The sequence below is a fragment of the Galeopterus variegatus genome, unplaced genomic scaffold, assembly GCF_000696425.1.
Source record: "Galeopterus variegatus unplaced genomic scaffold, G_variegatus-3.0.2 Scaffold1890, whole genome shotgun sequence".
NCBI lineage: Eukaryota > Metazoa > Chordata > Mammalia > Dermoptera > Cynocephalidae > Galeopterus > Galeopterus variegatus.
The window spans coordinates 80,495-97,118 of record NW_007728001.1 but is presented as its reverse complement, the minus strand read 5'-3'; positions in this window follow the sequence as shown (position 1 = coordinate 97,118).

Sequence of the window (16,624 nt, the reverse complement as noted above, 5' to 3'; positions counted from 1 at the left end):
CCGCTCACTGGCTGAGCGAGGTGCGGGGGCAAAACAGAGGGATGCGATCCCGCCGCCCGACCCGGACCGGCACGGGGGTGACACTGAGGGTTGCAATCCGTTGCCGGACACGGAAAAAAGACAAAAAAAAAAAAAAAAATACACTTACATTAAATAAGACAAAGCCCAGAGGTATATTTTTAACCCATGTTCGAAACATTAAATATATTAATATTTTTGAAAAATACTGTCTATCTAGCACTTTAATAAAGGACAAATAGGAAATGGAGTACAAACTTCTAAGTACTAGATGGATAAAAAATAACATCAATCTAACGGATATCCAAGGAAATCAACATTTAACCATGCAAAGTTATTTTTCACTTCTCCAAAATATGCAAAGATATTTCTCACTTTGCAAAACATATGCATGTTTTGTACAAATTTAAATTCTTCAGCTTTTCTGGAAGGCTGTTATGAATAGTTACCAAAGTCTAGGGATGTGCAAAGCCTTTGTCCAACAATTGCATTCCCAGAAATCATCCTAATCAGAGGCTGTTGATCATAATATGAACATGTGGATTTAAATGTCTAGCACTAGAGAAATTTCAGATAAATTATGGCTTGTCAATGTATAATATCTAGAAGGATTAACAAAGTAAAGAATTTGTATGTAATTGAAATGGAAATTTACTTAAGTTAATGTGTTTGAAGTGAAAAGTTATATGAATAACTAAAGAGAAATATAAATGAGCCAAGACTTGGCCTCTTGTAAAAGAAATAAAAAGAATAATGTTCCTCCAAGCTAGAACAACCAGTTAAAACAACTGGGTTTAAAGGATAAAATAAATAAAAAGAATAATGTTCCTCCAAGCTAGAACAACCAGTTAAAACAACTGGGTTTAAAGGGAAAGTGCAACGTCTTTAGGCTTTGAGATTGTGCCACTAGCTGATGGTGATTTTGTCCTTCTCCTGCTGCTGCCTTATGTAACACACAAGATAATCCTTCCATGTCCTGCTTCCCATGAGGACAGAGATCCCCACTAATTCTCTCCGAAATCCTGCTGCCCCCTTAAAATCTTGAATATACAGAAATGTCTGAACATACAATTCTTTCTGTAATGTAGCTAATTATTGATTAAACATAAAGAATAGCCAGCCAGAGGCATGAACATATAAAGAAACATTGAGATCCATGGAAAGGGGAATGAGGAGACAGAGGGAGGATGGGGAATAAAATTAAATAGAAATGGTGGGAGCTGCAAATTCATCAAATACTATTGGGACTCTGCAGCTGTCAAAAAAGATCTAGCATGAACAGGGACAGCCATGGTGCTAAGTGCACGTTTCCTGTGCTGAGTTCCTCTGGCCATGCATACACATAGATTTTAGTACTTGGAAAAATTATCTCACTCATTCATCCTACAGCCCTCACAGAGGCAGAGGTGGTTTGCTAAGCCCTATATCACTTCCTTCCCAAAAAGAAATCTTGAAATAGTAACTGTTTAATCAGAGTTCTGATCCACATAATTTGGTGAACTGCAGGAAAAAATAATGCTAGTTCCCATTATGAATGAGTAAGAAATGGGAAGAATCAAACATTTAGCAAGCACTATTCCTGCATGACTTCAAGGGATGGAGGCGTCACACACTCCTGACACAATGTCATTAGAGTGACCATATTTCACAGAAAACCTGATATTCTGTTTGTGCTGATGGGGCACAGGCAAGGATCTTTCCATGAGTTCACATCGTGGAGTCCTCACCTTGGCAGTGGACACACAAAAAGGCCCTGACATAGTGTCAGAGACACAAATGCTCCTGCTCTGGAGGTCTGATATGTGTAAGAAAGAACAAACACCTGCTAACCCTTTGGCTTCCTAGGAACCTGTAATTAGTGTCTATCGTTAGAAGCGAGTGTGGCCCGGGTCTACACACCAGAGCCGGTGCTTCTGTCTGGAGGCTGGACATGACCTGAGTCTCCTTAATGAGGGCTAGGCTGACGCTTGCACACAGAGGTGCTGGCAAGGCTCAGGGACCTGACAAACAGCCATATGACAGATGAGAAGAGTGAGACCCAAAGGTGTGATTCAGCAGGCATGACACAAACCTCCAAGGCCCATCACAAACTCTTTCCACTTTGGCCCAGGGCAATAATGGAGACATCTTTGCCATGTGAGTTCGGGGGAACATCCTGGCATTGCAGCTCCTCACAACCCTGGGCCCTTCCTGCTCATGGACCTCCTGATCTCACCCTGGGGATGTCCAGACAGCACCTTGTTGCCGTGTCTATTTGTCTCCAGCTGACTGGCCTGCCCTACCTCTCATTCAAACCATCACCCAAGTAAGCAGTCAATGCATGCATGTTTGCATATGTGAATGTATTACTGTGAGAGTGTGTGGGTGCGTGTGTGGGGGGGTGAGTGTGCGTGCATGTGAGTGTGTGCATGTGGAAATATATTAGGGTGAGTATGTGTGTTCGTGTGTGCATGTGTGTGTGTGCATGCAAGTGTGTGGTGGGTGGGGCATTGAGCCCCCATGTTCCTCCCCTCCCCTCTCCTCTCTCTGGTCCTGGATGAGATGGAGTTTTCAAGTCTTCATCTGGCATGGGTGGGGGTTCACAAGTTGCCTGAGGAGAGAAGGGAAGAGGGGTTCTGTGGCAAAGGCAGAAGATGAGAGCAGCTGGGCCCCAACCAACGCCAGAGTCACCCGATGTCCTTGTCTACTGCCTCTGAAAGTGTTTGGTGGTTTGCTTATTTGTTCACATACTGTATAAAAATACAGTTTTGGGCATCTGCTGTGCACAGGACCCTCTTCTCAGCCCTGGCAGATGCTGCAGAGAACAAGACGGACATTAATCTTTCAGTATTTTCAGTACAATGCCTAATACAAAGCCTTCTTGATCATGTATTTCTACAGATGTTTCAACTTAAAATGGACCCTCCACTTAAACATGACCATAAGGAGGTGAAACAATAGATTTATAGATTAAGAAACATAAAAGAATAAACATTGAAATAACTGAAAAAGAATTCTTTTAGATGCTCCTTCCTTTACAAACATTCCTTAAACTCCTACTATATCCCAAGTGATGTACTTGACACAGGTTACAAACCTCCTCAAGGAACTCAGTCTACTGTGGTAAACGGACATGTAAATAATAAATAAAACACAGTGTAAAAGTATTAAAATTGAAGAATATAAAAAGTGCTGTATTGGGCTGGCCAGTAGCTCACCTGGGAGAGCACGGTGCTGATAACACCAGGGTTCCGGGTCTGATCCCTATACCAGCCAGATGCCAAAGAAAAGAAGTGCTATATTATGTGCACCAACAGACACATAGAAAAATATTCATAACAGCACTATTTGATAACAGCCCAAACCTGGAAACAGCTCAGTGACTATCAGCAGTAGAATAGTTAAATATGGACTACTGAAGAGCCATGAGAACAAGTGAACTACAACTATTCAACATCTTCTATGAATCTCACAGACATAATGTTGAGTATGTCAACACTGATAGAAAACTCAAAAACAAGCAAAAGCAACATATTAGGTTAGAATTCAGGCTGGAAGTATAGTATTTGGAAAAGGGATAAGAGAACTTCTGGGCTTCTGATAATGCTGTATTTTTTTTTTTTTTCCTTTTTGTCTTTTTTCGTGACCGGTAACGGGATCACAACCCTTGGTGTCGCGCCTGCACCTTGCTCAACCAGTGAGTGGACTGGTCTCTATATGGGATCTGAACCCTCGGCGGGAGCACCGCTGCGCTCCCAAGCTCCGCGCTCTACCGAGTGTGCCACCGGGCCGGCCCTAATGTTGTATTTTTTAAATTAGGTGTCTGTTACATGAATGTTCACTTTGTGAAATTCTGTTGAACTGTTTAATATTTGTTCACTTTTCTTTGTGTACGTTATACTTCAATTAAAATTGACATTAATTTTGTTTTTTCAAAAAAGTGCAATGGGAACAATAGAGAATGAGTAAATAGACTTGACACAGGTGAGGCAGATATCACAGATGCAGCAACATTTGAACAGTTTCTTCTGGAATGAGACAGTGTTTACAAGAGAGAAGATGGGAAGAGAGCCATTCTAGGGAGAGGTATAAAAGCTAAAAGTATACACCACATGTGATAAGCAGAAAGCTCAGCCATGTGATATTATTTACAAACCCATAAAGACTGTATTTGTATGCTTTTGGTCATCATTTAATGCCCATTATGTCATCATCATATCTTATTAAATTATCATGTAATTCAACATCACAGAAACCATACTATTGCCAGTGAGTCAAGACTTTTGTGAGTCAAACGACATGATGTATATAAAAATGTTGTAACAAACAAGAGATTCTAGACCAATAGAAGGGAAGGAAAATTAACATTTATTAAGCTCCTTCTTTGATAGCAGTGATATGGTCTGTGTTAGCATACACTGAGACTATACATTTTTATATCAGGTAGGGTTTGATCAGGAAAGCAGAACCACTAGGATTGACATGGTATAAGAGATTTATTATATGAATTAGACTTTATATAATTGTAGGAGCTGATGAAGAGGCCTGCAGAAGGCTATTGTTTCTGTGTCTGTGGGTGGGCCTGAAGTTGCTATAGGTCAGTATGTCTAGTCCTCAGGAACTGGTGTGAAGCAGGGAAGAGTGAGGACAAACTGAAACCCCTAAGGAAAAATCGGAACCGGTGAGGACAAATTGAATCCTGCATTCTCTCTCACCACCTCTAAACCCAATGACATTGATACGGATTGAATTGTGTTTTATGTATTAGAAGCTTGACTCCTCACTGTTACTGTTAAGAAAGTGGGAAATCCTATTACAGTTACTGAAAGGTGGGGCCTTGAAGAGGTGACTAGATTGGAGGACCATGCCTAGTGAATGGATTAAAAACGGTGGTCAGGGGCATGGTTCTGAGGGTTTTAAAAGAAAAACACATGGAAAAAGAGAAGCAAAAAAAAAAAAAAATAGAGAAGAGAAAGAAGAGAACATAGCACATGAAAGGTTAGTCTCCCTCTGCTCTACCATTTTGCAATATGGTACCGTATGTCACTGAAGTCATCACCAAAGAAAGCTCTAACCAGATATGTTCCCTGGACTCCAGACAGCCTCTGAAACTATAAGCAATAATTTTCTTTAAATAAATTACCCAGTTTCATGTATTTTGTTATAAGCAACAGAAATAGACTAATATAGACATGAATGACCTTCAGAATAAAATGGTGCTCTTTGCTATGGAGCTGAACCTATGCCTGACCTAGGACTCAGAGGAGCTATGGACCAAGCTGTTGCTCCATGTCTGGTATCCTAAAGAGTTGCTTTTTTTTCTGCCTGCCAAATCTCACACAAATTCTTATGTCCAACCCTATGTTAGAACAATAGAGAGAGAGGAATTTGGGGAGATGTAATTCTAGCTTAGCTAAGAATGATGACCCAGTTAAAATTTGCCATAGTTACTGACATTGTTGTTTTTACAGTGGTCAAATAAAGTTTATTTCAGAAATACATAGAAAGACAAACATTAGAAAATCTAATAATATAGATAAAAAGAGAAAAAAACCAAAAAAACACAAAAAAAACCCAACAACCACTCTTGGCAGTTAATTGGACTGAATGTGTCCCCCTAAAATTCAGATGTTGAAGCCCTGATCCCCAGTGTTACTGTATGTGAAGATGGAGTCTGTGAGGAGGTGATGATGGTTAAATGCAGTATTAGAGGGTAAACAAAACTAATGCCATCTATGCCCCACTCACCATGTTGACTCCTGTTTAACTTCATTCCTTTGTTTCACTGACCTATTATACATTAACCTTAGGGCAAGTGTAAAGGGAACATAGGTTTCAGGGAGTAAATGACTTATGGTGTCAGCAGTTTGCACAGTAACATCACAAGACCCCTTATCTCACAGTTCACAAGACACCTGATGAGTGATACTGTTTCCTTGAAGTTATTTTTAGTAACACGGCTTTTGCTTTATAAACTTTGCCTAAACCCAGAGGGCTAGAGCTCTCATCTGCTGTAGACATCCAGTTCTTCACTGTGTGTGACATTCCTGTATGTAAGTTACCCCTTTAATAAATATCTTTGTATAAGTCCATTTCTGTTGCTTATAACAGAATACCTAAAACTCAGCAATTTATAAAGAAATAGAATTTATTTCTTACTGTTTCAGAGGCTGGGAAATCCAAAGTCCAGGGAACACATTTGGTGAGAGCCCTGATCTTTGTGGTGGCTCTGTACTGATAGAGGGTATCACATGGTGAAATGGCTGAGCAAGAGAGAAAGATAAGCTTCTCACTTGCTCTCTTATGAATCAGAAGCACACCCATTACTCTATGAATGGATCAATCCATTCTCAAGGGTACAGTCCTCACAATCTAATCACCTCTTAATGGCCCCACTTTTCAGTTACCATAATAGGATTTCCCACCCTCATAATACTGTCCAGTGGGAATTAAGTTTCTAATACATAAAACTTCAGGAGACATACTCAACCCATATCAATCTTTGTATACCATATGGATTTACCTACTTCTTTTTTAGGTCTCTAAGTTCCTTCTCAGTTTGGAGGGCACTATACTTTAACTCCCTCCTCACACATGAGGCCAAAAGGGTGGGGCCCTAATCTAATAGGGCTAGTGCCCATTTAAGAAAAAGAAGAGACACCAGCACTCTCTATATCTATCATATGAAGACACAGGCAGAAGGCAGCAGTCTACAAGGCAGGAATAGAGCTCTCAACAGAAATTGAATGGGCCAACACCTTGATCTTGGACTTCCAAGCTTCCAGCACTGTGAGAAATAAACTCCTGTTGTTTAAGTCACTCAGTCTATGATATTTTGTTATGGCAAAACAAATTTAAGACTTAGTGGTCTAAGATATCATCAACACTTCTATAGCCAATGCAATAAAACAAGAAAAAAATGCGTAAATATAAGAAGAGACAAAATTATTATTTTTTAGATAATAGATGGCCTATGTAGAAAAATAACATTGAATGAACTAAAATGCTAATGAAATTAATGTAAGACTTCAAGAAGTTAAAAAAGTTAAGATAAATATACAGAATCTATGGTTTCTCATTAGAATATTGAAATACAAGAATTAACTCCAGAGAGATAAAAAGTAAAATTACAAAATTTTAGCCAATGCACCAAGACAAAAGAATATGAATGAACTATAAGAAACAGGAAAAAAAATAGGTAAACACTTCATTATTTCCAAATGATATGTTGTCCACATGGAGAATTCAAGGGAAGCTATAATTATTATCACTAAAGGTAGAATTTAGCAAAGTTGCTGAACATAAAGTCAACTAATAGTGATTCTTTAAGCCAATAGTAATAGATTAGAAAATATAATAGAAAAAAATCATATTCACAGTAGCAACAAATTCCAAAATACTAGAAACAAAAGATGTGTAAGACTTTTGTGGAGAAAAATTATAAATCATTATCAATAGACATGAAAGACCTGAATAAATGAAGCTATATTATGATAGTTGTATCCAGTGTTATAAAAGATGTAAATTCGTCCCAAATTAATCCTAAATACAGTATAAATCCAATTAAAATCCCTTTAGGACTCTAAAAATCCTACAGAAAGTCCCAGGATAGGCAAGATGTTTCTAAAAAAAAACACAACAGAATGATGTATTAGTCAGGGTGGGCTAACTGCTATAATCAACAACTGCAATATCTCAGAGGCTTAACAAATAAAGTTTATCTCTCACACATATCACAGTCCAATACTGTTCTGGTTTATGAATGTAATGGAAGTTGCTAGATATTCCTTCTGCAAAGGTTTTTTACAGGTAAAGGTTTGGTTGGCACACACCCTTTGCCCTTTTCTGTCCCTTTGACTTTTCCTGTCATCCTTATTTCTAAAAAATTGTTCAAGTGGAGCTATCTTGCCCCTATAATGGCAAAAGTCATGCACCAGGGAGACCAAAACTGAAAGAGAAGAGGAGCCTGGGTCCTTGATGACATCCTTGAACAGCTGCACCAACCCTGCTTGCTCTAGTCCAAATCTCCTGATCCAAGAAAAATATAAACACCTGTCTTTTTGTAAGGTTTTGTTGCTTGAAGCAAATCTGAATTTCTAACCGAAACAATGTAAAACAGACAAAAGATTTTCACACAGAAGAAATAAAGAGGAAAAGAAGAAATAAAGAAGAAATAAAGAATTATTACAATCAATTAAAAACAAAAGAAAAAAACTCAATAGAAAAATGAGTAAGTTTAAAGGAATGGCATGTAACAGAAGAGGAAAAACAAGTAGCCAACAAACAAATGAGAAAATTCTCTGTTACAGTAGTAATCAAGGAAATGCAAATTAAAATAATAATGAAATACCATTTTTTATTCTCTAGTCCTACAAGTAGTTTTATGTCTGACTATATATATATATGTGTGTGTGTGTGTGTGTGTGTGTGTATGTATAGGCAGCTGGCCAATAAAGGGATCCAAACCCTTGACCTTGGTGTTATTAACATCATGCTCTAACCAACTGCATCTGACTATATTAAATGCTGGTGAGAATAAGAATTTTAATTTTATTTGATTTTAATTAATTTAAATTTAAATAGCTGCATGTGACTAATGACTACAATAATAGTGCAGTATTTTGACCATTATCATATGCAGCTTCCCCAGAGGAATAGTAATCCTTTTGCTGTCATATGTAGTGAGGTCAAAACTTATTTCAGAAGCAAAAAATTGTATTATTTATTACTCATTTTTTCTCAGACCCAGTCGGGCGAGAGTGCAAGAAAAAACTTTACATTGCCTGGGAAAGTAAATCAGTCTACTCCAATTTAAACACAGTCTCTTTCAGTCCATATCAGTTTCTTTTTGGTAGACAATGAACCTATTTAGAGTCCAAACTTCTACCAAGCTGCCTTTCTACTTTGAAAATTTCTCCCTTCCCAATCCTCCTTCCCAAAGGGCATTGGTTGAGTGGAAGTTCATGCATCTTCAAAGCAGGATGGGAGAGAAGCTCTCATTCTTATGCTGCCTGCTGTGTCAAGGAAAAGACACAGCAAAATGTGGCTTGGCTATTCTGGGCCTTCACATCAGTGCTGGAGGCCATGAATGTGTGGCTTGGTTGGCATGATTGTTTTAGGCACTATGTCAACGTTTGCTGCTAAACTCTAGGGTTTCTGCCTTGGTCTTTAGTTGTAAGGTCCCCGTAACATGCAGTTTTTCTATTCTGAGCACAAGTCCTTTGGACCTTCAGTTCTCTTAGCATTTCCACATACACAACTGAGGCTTGTGTGAACTTTTGATTTTTTTTACAAAGCTCTGCATCCTTCATAGAGTCAGGCACTATCTTGGGCCCATTTGCCTAGAAACCTCCTCAACCATTTCTAAACTAGCACATGGTGCAATCAAGTTACTCTGGCTTTTGCTGAATGCAGAGTGTTTTTTAAGGAGCTTTAATTTCTTAGATTTTGCACTGAGAAGTTAGGGGAAAGCACCCCTAGACTGAAAATTACAAAAACTTATTTGGATGTTTCTTCTCAGAACATGAACCTAAACCATCAAAGTCTGCCCTTTTTCTTCTCTTGCTTTTCTTTCTCTTCTTTCCCTGAGTTTCAGAATTGCTCCCTAGTTCCTCTTCATGACTTGGGTCTTCTCTATTCATGGCTTTTAGTAAAATTCAATATCTAAACTCTGCTTTTGGTACATGAAAGTATGCTTTTTAAAATTCTAACATCTGTCAGGAGTTTGGGTCCCTGTACTGGCCAGCCACCAAAAAAAAATTAAAAAAAGGAATAATAATAAAATAAAATAAAATAAAATAAATAAATAAAATTCTGACATTCTTTTCTTACAATAAAGTCTGGCTTTCCAGACTATTGTCTCACCACAGGCTTTAAAATCCTATTTTGCTATGTAAAATTTGAAAATTGACTCTTTTTTTCTCTTTTCTTTCTTGACATAACAGTCTACATTCTCTCCAGAGCAAATTGGTGCCTCAGAATTTAAAAAAAAAATTAAATCTCATTCCTTGCAGTAGGAAAAAGGAAAGCATATTAATATATATATATTAACAACTTTATTGAGCTATAATTCACATATTATACAATCTACCCATTTAAAATATACAGTCCAATGGTTTTTTCTATACAGAGCTGTGCAGCTATCACCACAAATAATTTTATAACATTTTTATCATCTAGTAAAGAAACTCTTTGACTATTAATAGTCATTCCCCATTTCTTTCTCCCTCTCCCTTTTATTTTCTCCCCCCATCCCACCCCCAGCCCCAGGCAATCACTTGTCTAGTTTCTGTTTCTGTATATTTGCCTATTCTGGACAATTAAAAAAAAAAACTCCTATCTAACTGTGATCGTGTATTCTATGACCAACATCTCCCCCATCCTCCTCCCCTCTAACTATCCAAGCCTTTGGCAACTACCATTCTCCTCTCTCTTACTATAAGATCAGCTTGTTTAGACTCCACACGTGAGTGAGATCATGTGATATTTGTCTTTCTGTGCCTATTTTATTTCACTTGACATAATGTTCTCTAAGTTCATCCATATTGTTGCAAGTGCCAGAATATCCTTCTTTTTAACAGTTAACTAGTATTCCATTCTGTTTATATACACCATATTTTCTTTATTCATTCATCCATTGATGGACACTTAGGCTGATTCCATGTCTTGGCTATTGTGAACAGTGCTGTGATAAACACAGGTGTGCAGATGTCTTTTCAACATACTGATTTCAGGTCCTTTGGGTATATACCCAGTAGTGGGATTACTGGATCATATGGTAGTTCTTTTTTTTATGTTTTGAGGATTCTCCATAGTGTTTTCCGTAATGGCTATATTTAATTTTCATTCCCACAAATAATGTTCAAGTGTTCTCTTTTCTCCACATCCTTGCCAACACTTATCTTTTGTCTTTTTGGTAATAGCCATTGTAACTGGAGTTAGGTGATATCTCATTGTGGTTTTGATTTGCATTTCCCTGATGATTAGTGATGTTTAGCATTTTTTCTTATACCTCTTGGCCATTTGTATGTCTTCTTTTGTGAAGTGTCTTTTCAGGTCTTTTGCCCACTTTTTAATAACATTAATATATATATTTTTTTCTTTTTTTTTTTAAAAGATGACCGGTAAGGGGATCTTAACCCTTGACTTGGTGTTGTCAGCACTACGCTCACCCAGTGAGCAAACCGGCCATCCCTATATGGGATCCGAACCCGTGGCCCTGGTGCTATCAGCACCGCACTCTCCCGAGTGAGCCACAGGCCGGCCCTAACATTAATATATTTTAAAAAGATTGCTAAAGCCCATAAAGCACTTTTGTGCTAATTTTAAAAAGGCATCTTTTCCTCTGAGTGAATGAAGAACCACACCAGGGCTTTCAGATTGGAGCAACAAGCTCAGATCATACTTAACCCTCAGCCAGGTGCCCTGTGTGTGAGTAACCTGCGCAATTGTATATAGTAGTCTTGGATCGTACCCAGGTAACATGCACATGTGTTGCAAAATTTTCCTTAGTTGCAGTGGACACCTGACACTTGTTTTCTTTGATTATCTACTTTCTGGGAACTTCCCACGCCAACCTCAGGGTGGTTCAAATAGCTCTGCTACTGCTGTTTAAACATGACTCTACTGCCAAAGGCGATGAGTTTGAAAGAAGATAAAATTAAAGTTGGACTAATCAGGTTTTCTTTTTGAGGAATATGGGTTTGGAACAGAGGGATTTCAGTTTAGGGTTGGGCTTCTTGAAAGGCGTAGATGAAAAACTCAGGAACCAAATTTGCCATGCTCTCCACCATTTAGAAAGAGTAGCAAAGGAAATCTTTTGGCAGCAAAACAAAACATTAATTGAGAATACTGTCTGAGTTCTCACTGGCTTTCCAAGTGATTTGTTCTAGTACTTTCTTAGGACTAATTGCATTTCTATTTTGGGGTTCTGTGAGTAAGCCTGAATAATAAAATCCTTTTTTTTTCTTTTTCCTTTTTTCCCCCTTATGCTAGCTTGAGTTGTTTTCTATAACTTCCAAACAAAGAATAACTTTACATGGATTGTCATTTGTCTTTAGAACCTTTAAATGTGTTTTATTTGGTTGTATTAGTCAGAGTTCAGTGAGGAAAAGGGAAATTATTCTAGATATTTTAAACAGAAAGGGATTTATAATAAAACTGTTGGAAGGACTGGAGGGACAAAGTTCAGGGAAGGCCATTGCTAGCTCCCAATTGACCACTAGGTTCAGAGAATGACGTACTTGTTACTTCTGGCCAGGTCAACTACTCCAGAAACTGCTTTGATTGTTACACACGCTTGCAGTATCTTAGTGAAGTTGAAAAAGGAAGGTGGAGGATGATATTTTGATTCAGCAGCTTCCAAAATTAACAAGAGATTAATTCGTTCAAAGCATACTGCAAATATTGTAGATACTGAAAAAGAAGAAAAAACAACGTGAAATTTCACTTAATGGCTATATATTTTTTCTCTTAGAACCCTAGGCATGGGCCAGCCCCAGGGCTCACTCGGGAGAGTGAGGCGCTGGGAGCGCCAAGGCCTCGGGTTCGAATCCGACATGGAGATGGCTGGTGCACACACTGGCTGAGCGTGGTGCTGAGCGTGGTGCTGACCACACCTTGCCGAGGGTTGTGATCCCCTTACTGGTCAAATAAAAAAAAAGAACCCTAGGCACATTGCCCTTTTAGCCCATTGCTAATTTGAATTATTTTATGATAACAGCTTGCTCCATACCAAAATTATACTGGCATCCTGCAATGGTTTGGCTCAAGGTATCTAATAAGATCTTTTCGTCTAAGTTAAAGTAATTATTCGATCTGCCTGAAAACTGGCCTGTGGGTCTTTTCTGCTACAAATATAAAGACTCTGCATAAAAGGATTTCTACCATCAGTTATAATACAATTTGGCAGAGGCTTCAAAATTCATCTGTTTCCTGAAATCCTCCTGTCTTGCCTGAGCTTTGCTCCATTAATCTTCCTTCCCTTTCTGGGGATTCCTGGATGGTAATGTTAATTTGAAAAGAAGCATGGAGAGGAAATAACTGAAGGTTATAGAATCCGAGAATGTCATTTGACTCTCTGTTAGGGACTGAATTGTGTTCCCCAAATTTATATGTTGTATCAGTTAGAATTGTGTTCCCCAAATTTATATGTTGTATCAGTTAGAAGTCCTAACCCCCAAAACCTTAGAAACACAAAGACCACAACACACGTGCACTAAAAAGGAACCTAGGTGCAAATGACCAAGAATAGATCTTCCACATGTGGTGCTAGACCAAAAAGGGAAAACTTAAGGGAAAATTGACCTTACTGTGCATGAGCTTTTCCTTCAGAGCCCCTCTCTGCACATGCAAGGAAGCAGAAAGAGCTTGCACCTGCAAAAAGCACCAAACACCTCTTTCTTCCCCACTTTCCTTGAATATTACACCCCTAATTAAGTTGGAGATCCTCTCTCTCATAGAAATCAAGATATATGACCTCTTCCTGAAAAACTACAGTGTTCCTCAATCGCCAGGATGCCCACACACATTTCTGCATGTCCTTTCGCTTTCCAATAAATTTTGAGTGTAGGGCTGAGCCTGGCGCACTCGGGAGAGTGTGGTGCTGGGTGCGCAGCAGCGCTCCCGCCACGGGTTCGGGTCCTATATAGGGATGGCTGGTGCGCTCACTGGCTGAGCGCCGTGCGGCTGGTCTCAAAAAGGACAAAAAAAAAAAAAATTTTTGAGTGTAAATGTGACAGTGCTGTATGGACTTGGAATTATTGTAGGTTCCTGATGGGATTCCTCCCTGGGGAAATCCAAGAACCTGTGTCTCTGACATTAAAACCAAACCTGCCAACAACTTGATCTTGGACTTCCAGCCCCTAGAACTGTGACAAATAAATTTCTGTTATTTAAGCCCCCCAGTCTGTGGCATTTTGTTATGGCAGCCCTAGCAGACTAATACACTACCCTCCCTCCCATTTTTTTGTAGGGGAGGTTGATCGTGTCACGTAATGGTGGTGGCGGTGGTCATGGAAGAGCAGGGGTTGGGGGGGAAATTCTGATTGCTTGACTCCTAATTTTCTTCCACTATATCACATTGCTACTCTACATTTTGGTTTGTTGACCACTCACTTCTAATTTAGTGTCCTGGAATGCAATATTATGAATTAACTTTGCAGAAGTATAAGGTTCTCTAAGTATGCCATCTCACACCTGTGTGCCATATGATAAGATCAGCAATTACGTACCAAGATAGTCCAAATTATGATTTTGCTTGGCCTGTCTCTTAATCCCTCTGAAGTAAGGTCTTTATGATTGTCAGCAATCTGCTATTTCAGAGAGAAATACATGAAATTTCAATTTCTCCCCATGTATATGTGCAGACGTTGCAGTGACAAACTACTTTCATGACCAAATTGATTGGCCTGACTAGACATGCATAAAATGAGATGTACAAGGTCCAATTTACAGTTTGAGCCTTAGGAATATATCATTAAGTATAATACAAACACTGTTATTCTTTATTCTGTTGGGATTTCTTAGAAAGGCACTTCATTATAACTTATTTGAAGAAAATCCAAAGAAAAATACTAAGTCAATAAAAAGTATAAAAGTATACATTATGGAAAAGAAGTTGGGTTTTTGAAAAGTTAGCATGATGCTTTTAATTTAGTATCACAATGTCTACCTGCAATTCTTTTTTCTGGCGGGGGAAGCTGGCCAGTTACCTGCAATTCTTAATGTTAGCTCTTGACTGAGTATTCACCTTTATTACTTGGAAAAGCAAATTGTCACCTGTCCTTTTGGATTATGTGATTTTTCATCATATTTCATTGGCAACAAAAATATATAATTTTTCCTATTATTTAATATTTGAAGCAAGAGATTTTTCCCTTGCTTGCACTTTCTTTGGTCAGCTTCACTAAGATATAATTTAGTAACAATAAAACTCACAGATTTTTTTTTTTCTCCTTTTTGTCTTTTTTTTACTGACCGGTAACGGGATCGCAACCCTCGGTGTCGCACCCGTACCGGGGACCAGCAACAGGATCGCAACCCTCAGTGTCACGCCCGCACCGGCTCAGCCAGTGAGCAGGAACCGGTCTCCACAGGGGATCCGACCCCTCGGCGGGAGTGCCGCCGCACTCCCAAGTGGCGCACTCTCCAGTGCGCCACCGGGCTGGCCCAAAACTCACAGATTTTAAGTGTGCAATTCAGTGTAGATTGACAGATATATATATATATATATATTTTATATACACATATAATTATGTAACCCCTACTACAGTCATGATCTAGAACATTTCCATTATCTTTAAAAGTTCACTTGTGTCCCTTTGGGGTTATCCCCCACTGCCACTTCTGGCCTCTGACAAAGTCTGATCTAATTTTTATCACTGTAATTTTGCCTTTTCTAAAATTTCATATAAATGTAATCATACAGTATGTGGTCTTTTGTGTGCCTGGCTTCTTTCACTTAGCATAATGCTTTTGAGATGCATCCATATTGTTGTGTGTATCAATTTATTTCTTTTTAGTGCTGAGTGATATTTCACTGAATGAATGTACTACAATTAGTTTATCCAAATGGACTTTTTTTTCCAGGTTTTGGTTATTTTGAATAATGTTGCTATGAACATTTGCTTGTAAGTTTTGTATGGACATGTGTTTTCATTTTTTGGGGGGGTAAGTACCTAGGAGTGGAATAGCAGGATTATAAGATAAGTGTGTTTACCTTTATAGAAAACCGCATAACTACTTTTCCAAAGTGGCCTTAACATTTTCAGTTCTCACTAGCAGTGTGAGAGTTGCTGTTGCTCCACAACGACAGTATTATGAATCTTTTAGACTTTAGCCATCCTCCGAGGACCTCAGAACCACGCTCTAACCAATTGAGCTAACTTGCCAACCAGAAAATATGAATTTTTAAATGAAACCTTAAATCGGTTTCCTTTTTGGCCTTTAGGCAACACTCTCCACAGGCCATTATATCCAAAGCATTTAAGTGAAATGCCTGAAATTAAAGGCCTTGGGGCTGGCAGGTTACAGTTTTATATAAATATGTGTATGTGGCCTTGCGAGACTCTTCTAAAGCAGTTGATGACAAAAGACAAAACCAAAAACGGTTATGCACAACCTAGAGAAATAACGTGCACGTGACTTAAAAAGTGTATCAAGATATATGCAAAGGAGAGTCAGAAACAAGATTAGGACAGGAAAGCGCTAAAAATTGTGTTGATTTTTAAATTGTGAGTCTTTGAGGGTACAGAGTATCCTTACTCAACTGGTACCCCCAATGTGTAGTACACTGCATGGTACACAGCAGCAATCAATACATGTTTGCTAAATTTTAAATGAATTGATGGGGGTGGAAGTTTAGAAAGTAAAGCCTGAGTCACGTTATTTTCCTATAAGAAGAGAGAGGAAGTAAAGATTTGGAGGTTTCCATGTTCTATCCCTTTTTAATGCTTATGTGAATTGATGTCTGATTCACTGACGTTTCCTAACTGACCCAGTCCTGCCAAGTTTCACAACCTTCTCGGGTGAAGAATAACATTCTCCAGAATCACCGTATGGCGCCATCTTCCGGCGCTGTGAGGATACTCGGGACTTAAAACCACCACCCTCAGTCGACGTTCTTTAC